Genomic DNA, 22,892 nt, shown 5'->3' on the forward strand with positions numbered 1-22,892 from the left:
CAGACGTTCCCTTAGAGATCATGCGCTGTGGTAGCGCATCAAAGCATTCTAGACTAGAGTATAAATATGCAGCTATAATGCACATATATAGGTGATTTTGAATGAATAAATGTCAATATACAATGGTTAGCTACATACTGTTAAAACTAATCGTGGAGTTGATATATTAAGACTGCTGACTCTATATAACAATGGCAAGGAAAACTAACTTTGTAGCGCTCCGAGAGCCCTCTAGTGGTCGGGAGCATTTCTGTTGTGTTGCGGCTTTATTTCGTTGTGTTGTACATTTTCCGTTGTGTTGTAGCTCATTTCCGTTGTCTTGTGGATTAATTTCGTTGTGTTGTGCACTACTGGGCCACCGTAGGTTATCATAACACCCCTAATATAGGCCTATATATAAAGTGTCTGTTAATTTTGAATTAAACTTACAGTAAAGTGTTAGCAAGATTCTTCAAAAGATTTTTAGTTTTGCCTTGCACAGAATAATAACGATAAGCAGGTTAAGAACAACATGAGCATAAATAATCCAGAAGAAACACCATTGTCATTTTTGGGTGAATGAATCCTTTAACCCCCCAAATTCCAAATTCCAAATTTTTTCCCCTTCATTTTCAATACTTTTTAATAATAAATTGAATTAGCAACTGCAATCATATGTTCCCTCAATTTATTTTTTATTTTACTTTGATGTACAATGCAGTGTTTATTATATTCTGTTCTAGTATGTGTCATTCTATAGCAATATAAAAAAGAGAGTCTGATAGAGATGAGATAGAGGGAATAAGAAAGAAGCTCGGGCACAGTATTAGCTAGAGAAGGTTTATTATTCTCTGCAGCACTCAATCAAACATTGGCCCTATGATGCTAGAGAATCAACCTCAGGGCTTCTGTCTGTCTCTCTCTCTGTCTCTCTCTCTCTCTTTTATTCCTTACAGTGTGTGAGTGGTATCCATCTGTCAACTGTCAGTGCCAGTGAGAGATATCCAGAGCTGTCACATCTTGTCAGCTCTCTGAGCTGACGCCTTTTGCAGCTGCCTGGCCAACACACACACACACACACACACACACACACACACACACACACACACACACACACACACACTGTCCCTGATGATGGCCAGCATGCAGCCGCACTAAATGGGGAAATAATGTGGCTGAAAGAAAGAAAGCAGATAAAAGCCGTATAAAAAAATCGTGGGCCGGAAGAGGGATGGAGGGATGGCAGGAGCAGACAGATTGTACAGAGGGATGATGAGTCAGATCCAGGCTGTAGAACTCTGTGGATGGGAGACTGAGTTGGAGAACCATCAAAGTGCTGTGGACGGGGGGTTAGGCGAGGGGCAGCGGGCATACGGGCATCATGAAGAGGATTAACACAGAGAAAAGCTCAGAGATGGCTGTTTCAATGGCCACAAGATGAAAGGGGCAGAGTAGATATATGACAAATATATAGCCTGCCCCTCTTCGGCGCGCACTGGACGTCCGTTTCTCCTTCAGTGTGCAGATTAATGTTCTTGATAGAGTTTCTAAGACTCGCGTGACTTTGGCATTAGTTTGAATGGCTGTTAAATGGCTTGATGTAGCTATTTGGCTCTTGTCCCAGCTCTTAAAATGATCTCCTTCTCCCTGTCTCCTTTCCATCATTAGTTCAGATCTTTGCAAGATCTGGATAAATAAAAGCAAGATGGCTTCAGCTCCATCACTATCGTTCCTCAGCGTGTTAAAAAAATCTAAAGAATCTAAAGAGGAGGAAAGGATCGTTTCGAATTTTGGAAAAGTGCCAGCTGAGTGTTGAGAGATCAGAGCAGGACATTCCCATCTGACTTCCTGTCTTGATTTCACTCAACAGGAAGCAAGAAGTCAGGTGTGGCCAGGGGAAACAAAGATACAGCTTATGTTTAAGACGTCCATCTCTGGGGCCCAGATTTGAAGAATTAGTTTATCCAAAAATGTAGGCTACATCCTGACATGATTTGCTCACCCTTGTGTTGGACTAAACAAGTAGACTATGCTCTCATTTTGTAAAGTAGAAAGTTGCTTGTGTCTAGATTCTTTAAATATAATGACGTGAGATCAGTATGCTCATTTTTGTGGGGGTATACTATCCATTTACACGTGGAAAACTAAAGACATATGGTCAAGTGTTTAAATGAAGCATTCATTTTCTCTGGCTGACACAATATAATGATGAGAAGTACTGTGCATAAAATGAGCGGGTGTGAAAAAGAGAGATAATTAGAGATTGAGAGATGATGTTGATGTACATGTGAGTTTTGTGGGACTTGACAGTTTCCGCATTTGCATCTGCAACCTCAGCAAAACTGATCTTCACCACTCAGACAGAGTAGGTGTGTGTATGCGTGTGTCTTACAATGGCTGGTGTGTGGTTGGTTTTATTTGATATTAAGGAGTTATTTATTTCACCCTAAAATGAAAATACTGTCATCATTTACCCAGATATTTACTCAACTATCACATGGCTTGGGAATATATGTAGTGTTGGGGAAAGTTACTTTAAAAGTAATGCGTTACAATATTTTGTTACCTCTAAAAAAATATTACTAATTGTGTTACTTAGATATTTTTATGGAAAGTAAAGTGTTGTTACTTTTGTGTTACTTTTTCCCTCCTGGGCTGGTCTTGCTTGTTTGTTTTCTTAATGACAAAACAAACCAAAGTAAAAATTTTGCCAAATGTAACCCCAAAAGTGAAATGAATAAGCCTTAGACTGAAGGAAATACAAATTCAAATGCAAACACAAACAAACCTTTTAGCTATGCAGCCATAAGAAAGAACACTTGAATATGATCATGGAAGGTCAGCAGCAAAGACTTTGCTTAATAAAGTGAGATTAAATACATAAGTAGATTTGTGTTATTTAACACATTTATATAATAATTATCATGCATGAGTTTTCATTTAACTGATTTTATGTATTTTGAGGAATACTGAATCTGTTTGTGCAAGTGAGATGAGTAAATGCCTGCTTACATTTAGTCTAGAACTATAATAAGCATAATGTTTACACAGCGCACATAACGCGTCTGTATTTACTCCCAAATTTCTCTCAACATGGGGGACAGGAGAGGTGTCAGTCAATAAATGGGAAAACAATAAAAGAGGAAAATGGGACAACAGGAAAAAGTAATTCAGATAATTTGTTTTAAATTTAAAAGTAATTTTACTTTACTAGTTACTTAAAAAAGTAATCTGATTACAAAACTTGTGTTACTTGTAATGCTTTACCGTCAACACTGACACACATGTCACAATAGAGAAGAAAAGACTCGCAACGTTTAATAATGATAATACTATTTACATTTTTTGAGTGAACCATCTTTTTAAGGTTTCTGAAGATTTAACATGATGTTTTGTAAGAGTTAGAAAGTCTACAAGAAAGTAGTATAGATGTTGTTTGTGTGGTTTTTACGTGGAATAATGTGTGATTGTGCACATTTCCTTACAGGTTCACACACGCACCAGGAGGGATCTAAAGCCCACGCGACACAGACACCTCAACCGAATGTAAAACAAACACACTCGATTTCACTCTTCAAAAAGATGTTCTCCACCTTCAAAGCCTTACGACGAAAGCGGAGCGGAGCGCTCCAAAACACAGGCAACAAACAACTCGTTTATACATTCTCCTAATTCCTCTCCGACGGGCCTCAATGTCTTTCTTCAGCAACAGACTGTTGGGGATCACGGCTTCAACGTTGCGGTTTTAAGACTCCGCCGTCTTCCCTCCCCGCTCCTCCGTTATCTCTGTGATAAACGCCGGAGCAAATTCAAAGCCAAACAAACACGGATTCAAAGAAAGATTTTCGTGGCAACTTAAGGAAAGCGTGCGTTCCTGACAACGTGTCGCCGGGGAGTTTGTTCAGTCGGTGCTCGCTCAGATAGACCCTGGCTGTTCATCCTGAGCAGGGAAGTGCATTTGCTTGATTATCATTAAAAAAAGAGAGATGATGTCTTCAGAAGTCAGCGGGGATATTTATCAGACTCGCAGTTGGAGACGTGATGGCGTGTCTCTTCTAATAGAACAGCCTCAAGGCTCTGGGCCTGTGTGCGCAGGTTATGATCCCATGAGAAGTGAATAAGTAAAGCGCTGACTGATCACATGTATTTACTTCATGCTTGCCTTTTGTCCTGTAATGAATATCAATGAATGAAAAGGCAAATGCGGATGAATAACTTATGCTATTAGATGGCATACTTACTCAAATTAACATTACTGCAGCATAAAGTAGTGTAGACTATATGACACAACAGATAATGCTTTTAACATTTACCATTATAAACTATAGTTCATACTAAAATAAAAACGAAATTCATAATAAATTAATACGGATCTCCTTCAACAAGCCGGAAAAAAATAAAAGCTGGTCTTAGCTAGTTTAAACTGGTCTTACAGCCTTCTCTTAAACTAGCCAACAGACCATGCTGGTTTAAATTGTTTGTTATTGAAACGTTGTTCACAACCCATTTTGCTTTTGTTGTATGACAGCCTAGTGCAGTATGACTATATTTATGAGTAAAAATCATATTCAGTGAGAACAAATGGAGGCAGGTTATTTAATCTATCTGGAATTTGTGACGTAAGCTTAGAAGGAAAGGCATTTCATCAAATTATTACATTTTGATAAAAATGTTTGCCTTTGAAACGTTCAATTTTAAATAACATTGTACACTGTAAAAAAAAAAACTGTATGATCAGTAAGTTATGACAACATATGTTTTTGCATTGCTTTAACTCATCAAAATAAGTTAAGAAATGTAAAAATTGTCTTACAGGTTATACTTATAATACGATTCAACTATTTTTTTAAGTCAGTTTAATGCAATTAAAGTTGAAGTGACTTAAACATCCAAGTTGATTGTACTTAAAAATTTAAGGCAGAAACTTTTTTTATTTTATTTTATTTTTTACTGTGAGTGTACCAATAAATCATACACAATAAGGCCAGGAATGTAGATAAAGAAAACTTTTAGATAAAGTAGATAAAGATACATTTTCTTAACCATGGTAAAGGGTTTGTTTGGGGCTAAATTTAAGATCACACTTTCTGTGAACGAGAAATGAATTTATAATGATGTTATCAAAGTTAGCAAGATTTACAACGATTCCCTTTTTATTACGACGTGCATTCTCTTGCAGACTAGACTGTGAAAGCACCATAAATCACTCTATTTTTATAGGTGTATATATATATTTATTTTATTTCCACAACATACTTTTACTGCTTGCTCAAACTTCACACAAAACAAAAGGAAAAACAACATGACCTGTTATCAGTTGTTATTCAAAATCCCATACCTGTCTAAAAGCAAATGTTCAGACAAGAAAGAGAAGCTCACAAAGACGGAGAGGAGGGAGCGCCGCAGGAAAGTTCCACATGCAATCTTTTTTGTTTGTTTGCGAGTGTAAACGCAGTTGTGATGAAATATTGATGCTCCCTTCCAAACTGTCTTGTAAGTCGTCTCCGTTCTTTCAGGCTTTCCATCTGTAGCACCTGAGGAAGAGGACGGGAACGCCGGGCTGTCAGGAGAGATGAGCTCAAGCTCTCTGCGGCAGGCTGTCAAATGCGACACATCCTCTTCAAGAGCAGACACAAGAGCAAACTTCCGCTACTCCTCCATCGTGTCTCTTTCTCTATCTGTGTCGCTGTTAGTCTATCTCTGTCTTTCTTTTCCTCGCTGTTCTTCTCCTTTTTCACCCCTTATACTGTTGGACAGTAGGTAAGACTCATGTTTCATGACCTATGGAAACTGAGGCATCCATCATTTGTAGGTAATGTGACTCACCAAAAACAATTCACTTTCTTGCTCATTAGGGCACAAATACTTAAATGTGTTTTAGACAAATAGCTTTTTACCTGCAATAATCATGCTACTTCATTTTTAGTGATTTTTTTTAAGCCATTTAAAATAAAATGTTAAAAATGTGAATGTGCATGAAGCTACATTTGATACAACTGAGTCTTCAGGATATCCCCTTTTGTGTTTTGGAACAACATGAGGATGAGTAAATTATGAACATTTTAAATGGTTTGGTCTTTCCCTTTAAATTATAGGATTTATTTTTTCATATTGCAATATGAACAGATTCAAATATAAATTAATTACAAACAGACATGGAACAGAAATGAAAAAATCTCTCCTGACATCTCTCTATTTTCTTTGTGCTCTCCACTATATTACTGCCGACTATCATTTGCAAAGTGTTGTTTGGCATTTGTGTTTTTCTCTATTGGCTTTGCATGCTTGGCTAGCTGCGCTTGAACCTCTCAACAGAAGAGACCTAGGCCTTTTTTAATAAGGTCCCTCATGAGAAATCTTCCTCATCTGTGCAGGAGCATGTCTAGAGGGCAGTTAAAGAAGAGAAATAGAAGAGGTAACAAATAAAAAGATGAGGAGATATAGACGGAAAGGAGGAGAGACTGATGAGGGAAGGGGAAGAACGTGATGCGTGATTGAGTTTGTGCATTTTGCCTCTCTGAGAGGTGAGAGCTGCTCTATCAGGGGACAGGAAAAAGCATTCAGAGTGTGACATGTTTGTCACGGTGGGCGACATTGGCATCTGTCACGCAACCTTTGGCAACGCTTGCAATAACGGAGAGTTCCAGAGAGTATGAGACAAAAAGAGACTTTGAAAATGAGAGAGATTTCAGAGGTGTGTTCCAGTCGTAGTGCACAAGCTCAAGGGCTTGCAGTGTTCACAGCAGCCTGTCCTGTCTGGATAAATCCACGCAAAAAGGCCTGAAGTTTGAAAATTAATAAAAGATAATAAACATGAGTAAAAAGAGATTTCCTTGTTTTTGCATTAGCAATTCTGTGGTATTCACATTTGGCACTTTGTGTTCTTGAATAGGACAAAAGAATCAAAATGATCTTCCCTTCCAAATTCATGGAGAGGGGGAGGAGGGCTCCCATCAGGAGGGAGGCATGGAGCGCTGGTCAGTATATCAGGGAGTTTTAATTAACAGCTCAGTGATGAGGATTGAAACAGCCCTCATGCCGTTTACCACTCTACGGGACCGGATCAAACCAAACTGCACCGCAGAGTGGGGGGGATTGGTAAGTCTGAGAGGATTAGAGCGTTCAGAAAGTACCATTATGTAACTAAACATATTGGATATAATCATAAGACATTGTCCAGGTCTGTTATAGAATTAATTAATTTATTATTATTATTATTATTATTATAACTCAGTATTATTATTAATCAGTATAAACAACTACAACTATAGTGCAATCATAAAGAAGTAACTATATTATTAAATATGATTAATAATAAACCTAGTTGTAGTTATTGTTGATTCATAAAATCAAACTTAATAACTAAAAACTACAACTAATGTAACCACAAATAAGTAATGATATTAATAAATAATAATATGACTCTAGTTGTAGTTTTATTTGTTGTTATTATTATTTATAATAGTCATAGTAACTAAACATCTAAAACTACAAAAGTGTAACCCAAAATAATATTAATATTAATAAATATGAATAATATGACTATAGTTGTAGTTTTATTGGTTTATTATTGTTATTATTTATAATAATCATAGTATTAACAATTAAAACTACAATTAGCATAACAAGAAATCATGATATTAATATTAAAAGAATATTACTAATATGACTCTAGTTGTTGTTTTATTTGTTTATATTATTAGTATTCATAATCAGTATAATAAACAACTAAAACTACTTCTAGTTTACCATAAATAAGGATATTAATAATAATAAATATAATAATATGAATAGTTGTAGTTGTATTGGTTTATATTATTATTATTATTTATAATAATCACAGTATAAACAATTAAAACATCAATTAGTGTAACCAGAAATAATTATTTTAATATTAATAATATGACTCTAGTTGTATTTTTATTTGTTTATATTATTATTATTATTTTGTTATTATTATAAAGGAAAGATAAAAATGTAAAATTAACTTTAAATAAAGTCTTATACCTGACTGATAAAGCATGTTTGCTCTAAATCTTTCTTGAAGTAACAGTAATTCACATTGTATTACACTGTTAATGCTGTTCTGTGTCTAGTCATCCTAAATGGTTTAAAAAGTAAATAATGCCCTCTCTCTCTCTCTCTCTCTCTCTCTCTCTCTCTCTCTCTCTCTCTCTCTCTCTCTCTCTCTCTCTCTCTCTCTCTCTCTGATGAACAGCTCAACTCAGCCATCTATAAAAGACTGGCACTGAAATCAGCGGCATTTGCATACGGTAATTATTCTGCGAATCAGGCTACCTTTATTACTACCACAGAAATCTACTGTCAGCAGACACACATACATCACTGCACCGGGGACATATAGTACGTATATATCTACATTACTGCACGGTCCAGAAGAGAAGGATGGAGGAGACACATACATATACACATACATGTTGTACATTGTATTGTAAAACATGTGTTTGTTTATTTATTGGGATATTTGTAGTGCCAATGAATTTATTGAATTCCTAAATACCATCTTCAGAAGATGTTTTCTTATCTAAAGCTGTACTTGTGTGCTTGCTGCTACACCTATTAAGCAATACGATTCGAGAGGCTGTGCAAATGGCCTGCAACCCATTTAGCCATTAAATATATATTTACAATATAGCACAGCCGGGTGTCGTATTGCTTTTATAAAACTTTTACTAGAATTAAAAAATATTAAGGACACAAATTTTACTATAGTATTCTGCTAGAATACTCTGCTATCTTATATAATTTACACCAGTGTAATGATGCTGTGTGTTCAAACACACAACAGTGCATTTCTGTGCATTGTTCATTGTGCATATATCACACACGTGCACATACATACAAAAATATGTAGTTTGCAGTCATTGTCACTAATGGTGTTTGCTGTGTGTGCCCTGGAGACGGTCTGATCATTTACTGACAACATCATTATCCGGAGCTTATTGATCCCGTCATACTGCTGGGAACAATAGCACACACACACACACACACACACACACACACACACACACACACACACACACACACGCGCGCGCACACACAGTCGCTGCCTTGCTTTAATTAATAATTAAAGCGACACTGTTCATTTCTGAAATTGTCAGTAAACATCTTGCTCATGTTTTTATTGTCGTCAGCGTTAAACACAATCATTACAGACAGTCGAACTAAGACACAATACCGTATATATTCTGCCGTGACTTTGTCAGATATTGCGAGATCTGTCAATATCAGGGATAGTCTGATTGTCTGCACTGTTGTGTGACCATCAAATCACTGGCCTGCGGTGACTATACATTCAAGTTTCATGCAGTGAAAGCCTTTATCAGGAAGCATCATTTGGACAAAGCCATTTCATAGATTTTTGTTTTGTCGTGTTGTCATTTGAAGCTTCAATAGTAATTTCATATAATGAAAGTTCAATTTATGTAAGGCATAATGTACAGTCAGTCGGTTATTATTACAAAATGCACCCAGACAGGGTGATCAGAGCCATGCAATACTCATATGTCAATATTCGCTGAGATGTTACATTATTGTGTCTGATGAGTTAAGGCATTGAATAAAAAAAAATAAAAAAAGTGTTAAAAGTTAATATATTGTTACTACCCTAAGACTCCCCAAGTTAAAAAGTTATGTCTTTGTGTCTGGTTTGGAAAGGTGTGTTGCATGTAATAGGTTGTCTGTATCTCAGGGGAATTAAATTAAATAATTTTTTATGTAATTAATTGTACAAAATTAAAATATTAAATAGTTTACATAATTATAACATTTTGATGTTAATCTATTAGTTAGGACTGTAGCTCAGTGTTTCCCATAAGCTGAGCCCCTGTTTGTTTTCAACACGTAAAGGAGGCACACATGCACTCGTCACCATGCAGGGTAGCGCCTCACTGGACTTATTATGGGATTGCATTACTTTACAGTCTGCCCTGAGTCCTATATTGCCTCAGCGTTGTCGCAGGAAACCTGTGCTCATGGGACTCCGGTCTTACTATTAATACACACCGGAGAGTTTTACTAACATTCATTTATTTTCTCTCTCTGTCTCTGTCTCTGTCTCTGTCTCGTTCTATCTATTCCACATAGACTAGTATCTCTCGGTTTTCTCTCTCTTGATACTATGAATATATTTTACTATATATGTACTTTGCTTCATTTGTTATCACTGTAACACATTTTTAGTAATTTATTGGAAAGAAAATTTAAATGTGCTTAATTTTAAAACCTGTTTGTTGGTTAACGGTAAATCTATTTTATACTTAATGAGAGAATACATAAGTGAATACATATGCGAACTTGTAAATTGGTAGGCACCAAATTAAATGTGTTGCTTATGATTTTTCTTGGTTATGTTTCTTACTTTAGCTACTGTATCATATATGTACATTGGGATACATGTACAGTACCGTTTATAAGTTTGGAGTCAGTACGATTTTTAAAATGTTTTTGAAAAAAGTATCTCATGCTTATTACCAAAGTAGTATTTATTTATTTGAAAAAATACAGTAAAAATGGCCATATTGTGGTAATATTTTTTAAAGAACTGTTTAAAATATAATTTATTCCTGTGATGGCAAAGCTGAATTTTTAGCATCATTACTTTAGTCTTCTGTGTCACATGATCAGAATCAGATTCAGAAATCATTCTAATATACTGATTTGGTGCTCAAGAAGCATTTATTATAATCAATGTTGACCACAGTTGTGCTGCTTCATATTTTTGTGGGAACTTTGATGAATAGAAAGCTCAAAAGAACAGTATTTATTTGAAATAGAAATATTTTGTAACACTGTAAAAGTCTTTACTGTCACTTTTGATCAATTTAAAGAACATTTGCTGAATAAAAAAGTATTATTGTCTTAAGAAAAGAATCTTATCTTAAACTTTCGAACGGTAGTGTGTTTCATTTTACATTTAGTTGATGGGTTCTTTTTTCTTTTAAATCATTTTATTAACACAAACAATGCTATCCAAATGTTTATTAAAGGAAAGGCCAGTTTTGATCAACTTTAATTCATAATACTGCATTTTATTGTATCACCTGCATCATTTATAGGGGTAGCAGTATATTTAAAATCATAAAGCAGATAGTTTAGTATATTAATTGTATACCAATGCCTGAAACATTGTCGTCATATGTTTTGTTTTTTACTGTAAATTTAATAGTTAACCATTTTTAGTGTGTACTCTTCCTTCTCTCTTCGTATCATGTGTTTTTTCCTTTTTTTTTTTGCATCACTGCTCTTGTTCATTTGCGCTTTCTCGTTCATGCTCCCTCTATCCTCTTTTCTTGCACTCTGTTTGTTCTTGGATCTCTCTCTCGTTCTCTTTCTCTCTCCTCTAAATGGGAGAGAGGAGAGCTCATGGCCTATATAGAAATCCCAGTGGGAGTGTATGAATCGCAGATCCTCTCTGAGTAGCTGTTTTGTCATGTTTTATATCATTCAACTAATAAAAGGCAACTCCGTTTACTAACGACTCGGGTGTCCCAATAGAGCATTGTTCTAAATGTACTGCAAACACAGTTGTTTGCTTCAGAACATGTTCTCTCTTTTTCTTTCTCCCGATTTCCCCTTCTTTGCGCAATTTGCAGTCACGCTCTCTTTCTCTGTCTCGCTCTCTGATTTTCTCCCTCTTTAAAGTGCAGTACTACTGAGATAAAGTGTAATTGAAGAGTACTGAGCTACCATCCTGCCAGATGAGGAGATTTGGCTCTGGAGAAAGAGATATTTTGAAACATGCTCGCTTTTGCACGGGAATTATCTTGTCCTTTTGTATGTACAACTGTTATGTGAGTTTTTTGCCGTTCCTGATTGGCCGGTCTTTCAGTCCTCCAGGGCATGGTCAAGATCCGCTTTCTGAAATGGGCTATGATGTCGTTTGCCCTACAGACTACATTCATATGACTTGTCTGATTATTTGCGAAGCAACAAACCGATGTGAAACCTTTCTGAAAGACGTTAAACAATATTCAGTCATTCCCAGAGGAAAATTGTTTTGCTCTTTCATGGCTGAGGATATGTAATGGCGTTCTCAGTTATGTTTCCTTTAACCTTTTACTTTGTTCAGATGTTTCTCCTCTCTTAAGCGCATTTTAATATATGTTCACTACCATTCAAATGTCTGGGGGTGATTTTTTTTTTGGGGGGGGGGGGGGAGAAATGTACACTTTTATTCAGCAAGGATGCATTAAATTGATCAAAAGTGACATAAATACATAAATAACATTTATAATGTTAGAAAGGATTTATATTTCAAATAATTGCTGTTCTTTTAAATACTGTATTCATAAACTAATCCTGAAAAAAATCTATCATGGTTTCCACAAAATTATTAAACAACACAACTGTTTTCAACATTGATAACAGAAATGTTTCTTCAAATCAGCATGATTTCATAAGGATCGTGTGTCACTCGAGACTTGCATAATGATGCTGAAAATTCAGCTTTACCATCACAGGAATACTGTATATTCAAATAGAAAATAGGTGTTTAAAATTGTTATGATATTTCACAATATAACTGTTTTACTGTCTTGGTGAGCATAAGATACTTATTTCAAATCCATTAAAAAAATCTTACCAATCCTAAATGGTAGTGTACTGTATTTGGTATGACATGAATAAAAGCCCATACACAGCTGAGGTAAATAATTTACTCTGAGCTGTAAATGGCATAATTTGTGCTGTTAGTAATTGGCACTTTGCACTTATGCCTCTTATGTTGTCTTTTCTATGGATATCATTTGCAGGTTTTTTCTTTCCATATGTTTGGAGTCTATGAGATTGCATTACATTTAATGAGAAACTATTGAGAGATTGTGAGAGAAAGAGTGTGATTTTGTTGATCTGTTCTGTCTCAGCGATTCGGCATTGAATTGCTTGAACTAACACCTCTGTCCTCCTCAGAATTCAAGGGAATTTACTTAAGGACAGAGAGATAGAGAAAAAGCAAGAGATCGGAGGAGAAAGAGGGAGAGTTTAGATGCAACCCGATCAATATGTCAGTCAGAAGCAGCTTTGATTGGTGTGTGTGTGTGTGTGTGTGTGTGTGTGTGTGTGTGTGTGTGTGTGTGTGTGTGTGTGTGTGTGTGTGTGTGTGTGTGTGTGTGTGTGTGTGTGTGTGTGTGTGTGTGTGTGTGTGTGTGTGTGTGTGTGTGTGTGCACTAAAATGTGAGGGAATGCTTTCAAGAACACAAAAACAAGGCAAAATTTCTCAGAACCTCCAATTCCCGCATAATCCACCTAACACAAAACTGACTATGCAGAGAAAATCTCACAAGACCCTTAGACGGAGAGTCTCGACAAACGCTTTCCACCCCTGTCCCTGTTTCCATTCAAACCAGGTGTGGGATAAAGTCAGAGCTTCTCCATCCAAGTGACCCTGAGCCTCCCTCTTGTCTCTGCGGCGGTTTTAAAGAGAGCTCCGAGAGCTTTATTGCTAAGTGGGCCTAGGCACACTAAAGTGGCTGGTGACTGTGTTTAACAGGACCATTAAGAACAGACAGGCCGATCAATACTTTGAGGGAACAGGAGAGAAAGGAGATGTGTAGTTAGTGCATGATTGTCTTGAGGTGTCGGCAAATCTTAAACACACCGATCCCTCTTTCATCCTATTATTCTTTAATACACCTGACTCTGCTACAATTAAACCGAACCCTTGCAGGGCATAATGCGCACCGACCGTAAAAAATGAACATGCCAACTTTTCTTTACGATTCATTTGCAATCAGACATATCTTATATCACCTTATAAATGCAGACAATTCCTCCCTGATTAGGGATAGTGTGCTTTAGTGATTAAACAATCTGGGTTGAGTTGGATTCATAGCCTAGCTGTTTGCGTCCGTGTTTTTATGTGTCTGCATTTATCTCTATTTCTATAATCAAACCGTTGATCAATTAATGTGTATATACACTGTAGCTAAAATCAATAATAGTGACACATCAATAACATAGACGCTTGTGTCATGACGTCTGTTCACGTGACATGCAAGAACCAATGAGGTTTGATGTTACTGATGTGTCATAATATGATTTGAGAGTGAAATGACCACTTAAATGTTTGCTTGTATGATTGTATGAAGAGTTGTATGGATTACTTTTATGCTACCTTTATGTCTCTTTTTGGGACATTTGTATGAACAGCTGAGACGTTTTTCAAATTGTGTTCCACCGAAGAAAGACATTTTTTATTTTTAGGGGAACTGTTCCTTTAAAGAACCATAAAAAGCTCCTTTTTGAAGGTAAAAAATAAGCAAAAAGATTGGTCACCAAAAGATTGTTGGTCTGAACCCCAGAGGCGACGATTTGTGAGAGGCCATCGTTGTGCCCTTGAGCAAAGTACTTAACCCCAACTTGCTCCATAGAGACCGTCCACTTCATAAAAAATGTATTGTAATTTGCTTTTAGATAAAAACATAAAACAAATATAAAAATTGATCTAATATTTTTTTTACCACTACAGGTAAAGATGACTTTACATCATGATACTGATCCGTGGAGTCCGTGGAGTAATGGAGGTCACCAGAGAGCTGTTGAGAAACTGCACTGAAGTACAATTACAGATCCTGGATCCACGGGGATGTTGCTTATGTTGGAGTGAGTGGGGTATCAATCTTGTTTTTTTTTACATTTTGAATTAAGGGGATACATTGCTTTGTAAAGACATTATCTTGCACATCAGCCTCTGACATTACTCTTTTCGAGACCAGCAATACCTTGGCTTGATGAGTGCAGTTCTCTTTCTTGTGTTGACACATTTCCTGTTGAAACAGGAAGTTTACATATTGCAATGAAATGAAAGTAGTGACAGATCTTTGCTTCCCTATTATGACGCACATCTGAGTGAAATGGATTATCGAACAGGAAAAAAAAATTGGGCGACTGCTATAACTATTGGGTGAGTTATGACGCATTGATTTCTCCAATGTGCAACATGTTCCTGGATCAGCATCTTTCTTGATCATGAAACAACATTCCAATCAACCAATCAGATTTGAGAGACAAGTTTACAATTTATGTCAAGTTTAGAGTTACAACCAGGGTTAGGGGCTTCTACATCAGTGTTATTCACCGACCATTTCCCTCTGGTTTTAGGGATATGCTATGGGTAGGTTTAGGTTTATGGGTAGGGTTATGGGTAGGACTACATTTTCAGATAGGAATGTTGTTCCAGGATCAACGAATATTGACCCAGGTACACTAACTCTGCAAAATCAGGACTTTCATGTTATGATTTTTTGATAAACAAATTAACAAGTCTAAACTAAATAAAAAAATAAATAAACATGCATGATTGAATCATTCACAATAAGATCAAAAACATGCATTTAGAAAATAAATAGGGTGAATTTTCATTTCATCCCGCCAATAGCCTTAGCATTACATCACACCCATGAACATGATCTGCTATTTGCCAATGCTAATCATAACAAAAAAAAAAAATTTGGATAAACCCGTGAGATGCGTTTCGCAATGGCGATTCTAGGGGGTGGCCTGGGGTGGCCGGGGCCACCCCTGAAAGCTCATTGGCCACCCCTGCGGCCACCCCAGATCTGATAGGTAGGTCAAGTTCGTCAACACAAGAAACGAGAAATGTTGTCAATCAGTGATGACAGCTGATCAACTGATTTAGGGCCAGTTTCACATTTTTAACTAACACAGGAACGGTCGTACTGAGACTGTCAGAGCTGATTTCTGCTCAGCGGACGTTTGGCCATGCAGGTCAGATGACCCATGAGATAAGAGCACGCGCGCAGCACGGTGCACCTGCTGCTGCTGGTCCGTGAAACAAGAGGACGGTCACACAGTTGCAACAATACAACAACGATAAAAACGCTGGAATCGATTGAGATTGAGAGGTATGGTCGGGACCCAACGCAACAGAGTGCGGCACGGGAATATAGATCTGATGGCCGAGTGCGGGCGCGGGCGGTAATGCACACGTGTGTCGATTCGCGGGAGTCGGGACTCCCGCAAAATAGAATTATCTATAAATTGAACATATAAAAACGAATAAATTGTCATTCATCTGTTGCACAAAAGCAACAAGAACAACTAAAACAAAATAGAAACTATTTACAGGCCAGAGTCTCTATTTATAACATGTTTGCAGCGTTGAACAATGTAACCAATCACAGACATATGTGTTGATTTCTTGAACGCAATGGCCAATCAGATGCAATTAAGATAGAATCCCCTCACCACTCAAAATTGACTTTTTGTTTAGTGCTGAATTCTGCACACTGGCAAATCATCTATTATATCAAACAAAGTGTAGATAATATGAAAGATTAATTATGCTGCCAGTTTCATTGATAATAACAGAGATTTGTGAGATCACGATGAACTGAGATGTCAGCTTTTTAGGAATTATTAAGTGAGAAATCCGTCCCGCGCAGGTCTCTAATGTAGACTTTAAAAACAAACCACTAACATTATATTTACATTAACAGTAGCCTAGGCTGCAATCTAGTGTATGTAAACCTTTTTGCAGATAAACACAAATGCATTTTCGGACAAGTTAATGGCCAAGTTAATTGAGTAAATAATATCCCCCACTATGGCAATTAATAACAGACTATAGTAAACACATTTCCTAAATAGGCCTGTGACTATATCTTACATTTTATGAAATAGTACCATTATTTAAAAATAAAGTTTGCACTTTGTTACTATTATTAAAATCCTCTATTTCCTCTAATCTAGATCCAACTCCTCCCACCTTACATATAAGAGTTTAAAGGTTTACATAACATTACTTTATAGTATATATATGGCCACCCCACTCTAGTTTTGTGTCCCATCTTGGCCACCCCAGTAAAAATGTCCTGGATACGCCACTGGCGTTTCGGTCCGATTTTCCCAGAAGGGAAATATTAAAAAACTTAAATCTGTGTATCTTCTAATCTGAATGATTAGACTAAATACGATTGTATGGGGAGATTTTATGCAGAGCTGTTTTTTACTGCCTTTTCTTCAGTGGAAGTGTAAAAAACTCTCTTCATATTGTTTTTAGATGCTACAGACTTCACCAGCACTGCCGTGAGGGTTTGAGTGTGTGTGAAGGAGACCGGGAAAGTGTGTGCCTGCCTGTTTGACTGTTTACGTGGAGCGGTTAGAGCTGATATATTTATTTCTATCTCTCTCGCTTCCTCAGAGGGTGGTGTATGAAGCTGTGTTTGCCTGCGGCAGATCCCTCTGGCAGTCTGAGAGCTGCCATCTTCTTCTGCCAGCCCTCCATTAGGCCTGTAAGGTGTGTCAGTCAGCGCTCGTACACAGGGGCTTATGGGAAGACTGCGGGGAAGTGAGGAGTGAGCGGTAACTTGTTTCGCGCACACACACGACTCACCCACACATGCCAGCGTGTGTCAAATTAGGACAAGCAGGGGACAATTAAACTCTCTGTCTCTTCCACACTCACACAAACACATATACACAAAGTTGGCTGTGGATGCAGTTGTCTCAGTCCTCTTCCTCTTGTCTTCTCGTCTCTTTCTCCAGGTGATTATGTGTACTGACTACTGCAACTCTTCTGTAACACAGTGTCCTAACCAGGCGCGATCAGCCGCTGTTCTAGACTGTTTACAGTGGGTGGCCGCAGCGAAGTTTGCCTGATGTGTCATAATGTGTTGACTAAAACTAGGTCTATAAAGTATTTCAGTGAAAGCATATGACAACAATAAGGATGTTGTGTAGATGCTCGTAGGCAAAATATGCATTCTGCAGATGTTTTTATATATATATATATATATATATATATATTAAATAACTACTTATATTGTATTTAAGGCATACATTTTAGCAGCTTATACATGCTCTGGGAACAGTGCTATATGAGTATTTTATTATTTATTTATTCATCATCCTTCGGATGAGACATTAAACTGAGGTCCTGACTCTCTGTGGTCATTAAAAATCCCACGATGTCCTTTGAAAAAGAGTACGACATCCTGGCCAAATTTGACCTTTGGCCTCTGTCCATCATGGCCTCCTAATCATCCCCATATACTGATTGGCTTCATCACTGTCTCCTCTCCACTAATAAGCTGGTGTGTGGTGGGCGTTCTGGCGCAATATGGCTGCCGTCGCATCATCCAGGTGGATGCTGCACATTGGTGGTGGTTGAGGAGATCCCCCTTCCATGTAAAGTGCTTTGAGTACCCAGAAAAGTGCTATATAAATGTAATGAATTATTATTAATTTATGTGCTATTATAGTATTTATTAATATTTTATTATTAATTATCTTATTATTAATTATCTTGTAAAAATGTGGCATTTTAGTTTAAGTTTTATTAATTTTGTTACATGCTTTTGTCATTTTTTATTTTTTCCCTTTTTTTTATTTCTTTTTAGCCCCCCCAGTTTTCAGTCATTTAGTTACTTCAACTAAAACCGTATTTCATCTAAAGTTTTTAAAGTTTTCACATATTTATATTTTATTTCCGAAAATAGCGAAAATAGTTTTTAATAGATTTTGTTTTATTAAAAAATAACAATAATGTCTATGGCTTTGGTGTTGCCAGCGCCATGCTCTACCGTTGGAATTACACTAGTGCTAAATATAAAGAGTAATAAACTCTGCAGTTATAGAGCCAGCATTTGAAGTCAACTACACAACTTCACCTGAGTTTGAGAACAATAACACTATTCAGCCAAATTCTGCCAAAGTCTGCTTACTCTACTTAAAAACACTTGCCGCCTTACAGACAGGGAAAAAGAGACAGAATGCTACCTCAGAAAAGTGGCTTACACCTGTGAGTTTGCTGAAAAGAAAAATCTCTGTGTCATCTCTCAGCAGGATATGTGCAGTTCAGCTGATCATATTAGCTTGACGAAAACATGCAATGGTTTGTTTTAAAGGTCTTGTATTGTACCAATGGCCTACACTACTTTGCATTATTTAAATTACTTTCTTTCTTTAATAGAACACAAAAGAAGATGTTTAGCGGAATGTTTGTGCTGCTCTTTTCTATACAATGCCAGCGAATGGTGACTACAGTCTTTCAAGCTCCAAAAAGATAAAAACAAATACCATAAAATAAGTCCAAATGACTTGGTAATCGATAGCATTGTGTGGGAAACAAACAATTTTTTTTAATTGCTGCATCTCATTTAAATAATATTTTTACACCCACATAAATGTATTTATATATATATATATATATATACACTCATGTTAAAAAGTTTGGGGTCAGTAAGATTTTTTTATTGGAAGAAATTAATACTTTTATTCAGCAAGGTTGTATTAAATTGATTAAAAGTGACAGTAAGGACAATTAAAATGTTACGAAAGAATAAAAAAAAAAAAACGGTTCTTTTGTACTTTCAATCAATCAAATAATCCTCAAAAATGTTGTATCACGGTTTCCACAAAGGTATTATGCAGTATAAACGTTTTACAACATTGATAATAATAAGAAATGTTTCTTGAGCACCAAATCAGCATATTAGAAAAATTTATTACAGCATATTAGAATAATTTTTGAAGGATCATGTGACACTAAAAACTGGTGTAATGACTGCTGGAAATTCAGCTTTGCCATCAACAGGAATACATTACATTAACTCTTATTTCTGATAAATAAATGCTGCCTTTGTGAGCATAAGAGACATTCTGGCTTGCTAGTTGGGGACACTTAATATTCAACAATATTATTGATCTGCCTGCTTTGACACCATTATATGATAACTGAACTGAGCTGGACGATGACATCACTGTTTTCTCCAGAGCTGCTGTATGAACTAAATGAATAACTAATGATTTTTACAATGGAAATTAATCAACACTGAACTTACTTAAAGGGGTCATCGGATGCAAAATTCACTTTTATATGGTGTTTGCATATAAATGTGTCTTTGCAGTGTGTGACACGACCACCATACAATGAAAAAAAATCCAATCCCTCCTTTTTTTTAATCCTCAAAAAGTCTAAACACTCTCAATAATCAGGCCGTTTGGATTTTCTGGGCACTATGATGTCATAATGCTCATGCTCCGCCCACAACCACTGACGGACTGTCCCGTATTAGCATATTTCTGCCCTCAGCCATTCGACACCCCCCATGGAAGAGAGGGGTGGGGTGAGCAGTTGCTCATTACCATTTAAAGAGACAGTGATACAGCTCACTGTGAACAAAGCTGTTTTTGAGGAGGTAAAAAGGGTGTCGTTTTACACAACAACTGAGGAATTTTAACCATAAAGTATATTACAAACTTTACATGAACACCCTAAAGAATCATACCAACTTGTGGAAAATGGGCATCCGATGACCCCTTTAAACTGGACAATGATTTTCTTCTAGAGCTGCTGTACAGCCAAAACAATCTTTGTTGTATACATTTTCTGTTATCACTGTAAAGCTGCTTTGAAACAGTATTGTAAAAAGCTCAATACAAGTAAAGTAAAGGTGACTTGACTTTCAAAAACATAACTGACCCCAAGATTTTGAACAATAGTGTAGATATATAAATATATATATATATATATATATATATATATATATATAAATATATATATATCTTGTGAAGGAGTGAAAAAAAAAAAAAAAATTACATTTAAATATTCAGAAGTGCAGATGAGTTTAGAGAGATATTTACACCTTATATTTCAGTCTGTTCCTCACACTTCATACAGGTTTGGAATGGTATGAAGTTGGGTAAATAATAACAGTATTTTTTATTTTTTTTGTGTGTAAGCTATTCTTTTAAAACTGTGGACACAAGCAGTAAAACTTAAACTATTTTGATTATTTTTTCCCCCCTGAAGTATGTGTGGGTGGTCTAAGTGTGTGCAGTACTTGTTTGCCATTACTTTTTTAGAGCCAATACATCAGGAGTCAAGCATAACAATGCATATGCATTTCAAATCAAAAACTTTTGTATCCTCTTCACACATTTATATCATTTTCACAGTCTCAGCACTCAAACTCATGACAGATCTCACTCTGTCTCCATCTGTGTCTCTCTCAAGTCTCTTTTTCTCTCTTTCCCTGCGGAGGAGGCCTGCCACATCTCTCTTCTCTCTTGTTCTTCACTGTTGTTCATGGATGTGGGGGCAGTACAGTATCAGATAACTTTATCCTGGGCCAGTGCCAGAATTTTGCGCACGCAAACGCGCACACATACACACCAGCTGTGTGGGTGACTCGGCTCCCAGGCAACGGCAGGAGGTCAGGTAGTCCTTTGCATTGCATGCTGGGAGTGTAGGAGTGAGGGGGTGTGTGACAAGTTATTTCAGCTTTTGTTTAAAAACATGTGCAACAATTTTGCGAAATGTCCAAAACGAGTCGCGCAGGAGTAGCAAGAAAAGACAAGACGAAAGAGTGATTCTTGTCCAAGTGCATTCAGTTTGAAACGGCTACTCTGTCAGATGGCCTGAGTCCTTCATGAAGTCTTTGCAATAATCCATCACTAAGGACTATCACAGTGATATATGACTTCCATTTCATTCACACAAGGTTCATATGGCGTCGTCAGCTTTGCTTTTAATTATCGAAACCTCACCTGATCCCGCTGTTCACATCTCCCTAAATATTGATTTGTCTGTGGAGCACAGCTAAATCAGTCAGCACATTCATAGCATCGATTGTGGGTGGGAAAAAAAAGGGAAAAATTTGAATTGTTTCCATTACCATGACAACAATTTTTTACAAACATTTCTTTGGCTCTCGGGTCCGGTTTGGATGAGGGTTCGGGCGTCTTGTGGGGAACAGGTTGATTTCGCTCAGCCTTGGCCAAAACAATGTCACATTTTTAAATGCAAGGACACTGTACTTTTATTTGAAAATAATTACATTTTTAAAACGCCTTTCATCGTGGCCCTAGCGGAAACATCAGATTATTTTATTTTTTATTTGTATTATGCTTGTACACTGTAAAAAAAAAAAAGTTGCTGTCTTAAATTTTTAAGTACAATCAACTTGGATGTTTAAATCCTTTCAAAAATTTGTTGAAACTTATAAAAAGTTTTGATGAGTTAAACAATGTAAAAACATATGTTGTCATAACTTATGGATTATATATATTTTTTTTACAGTGTAGCTTTTATGACCTTATATTAACTATTACATTCCATGTTTGTCTTCAATTTCATAAGTTTGTCTTCATAATCTTTCATCAAAATGTCCTTTTAGATGATTTAAAAGGACATTTTAAAAGGACCCCTCCCCCCCCTTAAAATTTCTGAATCTATAAGATGCTCTCAATTAGTGAACTTGACCTCCAGCTTTTATGTCCCCGATCAAAAACCTTACTCAAAAATGGGTATGAATGGACACAGTCCACTGCAAGCTTGGATTCAGGTCTTTTTTGTGTTGCACATCTAAATATGTCACATAACGGAAGTAAAATGGGTTGCAAATATCTTTTCGTGTTGACCAGTAACATCTAAAACAATGGTCCTCAACCAGCGGGCCTCAGCAAACTTCTAAGGAGACCCCAGGATGACTTAAAAGTATTACATTTAAAACATTATTACTAATATATTAAAATAATCTAACTCTAAATTAAAATGAAGAAAAAGCACATTTTCCCCCCCTTTCAATAACTATTGTCTGTATTATAGAACAATATGGAATCATGAAGTTTAAATTAAATGTGGTTAATTTAATGTATTAACACTCATAGGGCCCTATTTTAACGATCTGAAACGCAAGTGTCAAAGCGCAAAGCGCAAGTAACTTTGTGGGCGGGTCTCGGCGCTGTTGCTATTTTCCCGGCGGGATAAATGACTCTTGCGCCAGGCGCAAATCTAAAATGGGTTGGTCTGAAGTAGCTTCATTATTCATAGGTGTGGTTTGGGCGTAACGTGAAATAAACCAATCAGAGCGTCATCTCACATTCCCTTTAAGAGCAGATGCGCTTTTTCCATAGCGGATTGCTATTGT

The 22,892-nt window shown here is 36.6% G+C and overlaps 1 long non-coding RNA gene across 1 annotated transcript in view; it reads left to right on the forward strand.

Moving 5' to 3' along the window:
* Nucleotides 1-5,628: 5,628 nt before the first annotated feature.
* Nucleotides 5,629-22,892, forward strand: part of LOC309510807 — a 37,876-nt gene continuing 20,612 nt past the window's right edge. The window contains exons 1-5 of the long non-coding RNA XR_014210438.1: nucleotides 5,629-5,791; nucleotides 6,872-7,077; nucleotides 8,198-8,252; nucleotides 14,468-14,601; nucleotides 17,162-17,322. This is a non-coding gene — a long non-coding RNA (uncharacterized lncRNA). The remainder of the gene's footprint in view (nucleotides 5,792-6,871; nucleotides 7,078-8,197; nucleotides 8,253-14,467; nucleotides 14,602-17,161; nucleotides 17,323-22,892) is intronic.

The sequence above is a fragment of the Leuciscus leuciscus genome (assembly GCF_965113295.1).
Source record: "Leuciscus leuciscus genome assembly, chromosome: 12".
NCBI lineage: Eukaryota > Metazoa > Chordata > Actinopteri > Cypriniformes > Leuciscidae > Leuciscus > Leuciscus leuciscus.